The sequence below is a fragment of the Mandrillus leucophaeus genome, unplaced genomic scaffold (genome assembly GCF_000951045.1).
Source record: "Mandrillus leucophaeus isolate KB7577 unplaced genomic scaffold, Mleu.le_1.0 Scaffold2017, whole genome shotgun sequence".
Lineage (NCBI taxonomy): Eukaryota > Metazoa > Chordata > Mammalia > Primates > Cercopithecidae > Mandrillus > Mandrillus leucophaeus.
In genome coordinates, this window is record NW_012102052.1 from 100,478 (window position 1) to 101,262 (window position 785).

A 785-nucleotide genomic window follows, 5' to 3' on the forward strand; every position below is an offset into this window, starting at 1 on the left:
CAACAAGGAAGCAGCCTTTGACAACACAGTAGAAGAACATGTGATCAAGGAGGAGTACAAAATATGGAAAAATAACACCTCTTTTCCTTATGATTTGGTGATGACACAGGCTCTGGAGTGGCTCAGCCTAACTGCACAGTGGCTTCCAGATGTAACTAGACCAGAAGGGAAAGATTTCAGCATTCATCGACTTGTCCTGGGTACACACACATCAGTTGAACAAAACCACCTTGTGCAGCTTCCTAATGATGATGCTCAGCTTGACGCATCACACTACGACAGCGAGAAAGGAGAATGTGGAGGTTGAGGTTGGGTTAGTGGGAAAATTGAAATAGAAATCAACACCAAGCTGAAGAAGTAAACAGGGCCTGATATATTCCCCAATATCCTTGTATCATCACAACAAAGACTCCATCCAGTGATGTTCTTGTTTCTGACTACACAAAACATTCTTGGAAACCAGACCTTCTGAAGACTGCAACCCAGACTTCATCTCCGTGAACATCAGAGGGAAGGCTGTGGGCTTTTAAGGAACCCAAATCTCAGTGGGCACTTACTTATTGCTTCAGATGACCACACTATCTGCCTACGGGACATCAGTGCTGTTTCAAAGGAAGGAAAAGTGTTGGCTGTAAAGATCATCTTTACAGGGCATACAGCAGTATTTGGAGATAGAGATGCTTCCAGTCATCTTTATCATAGTAATATTCCATTTAGATCTTTACTATGGTAAAGATGCTTCCAGGCATCTGTTCCATGAGTCTCTGTTTGGAAGTATTGTTTGA

General features: G+C 42.7%; 1 pseudogene; it reads left to right on the top strand.

The window, feature by feature from the left end:
* The first annotated feature begins 1 nt into the window (after position 1).
* Positions 2-785, top strand: LOC105539272 (annotated as a pseudogene).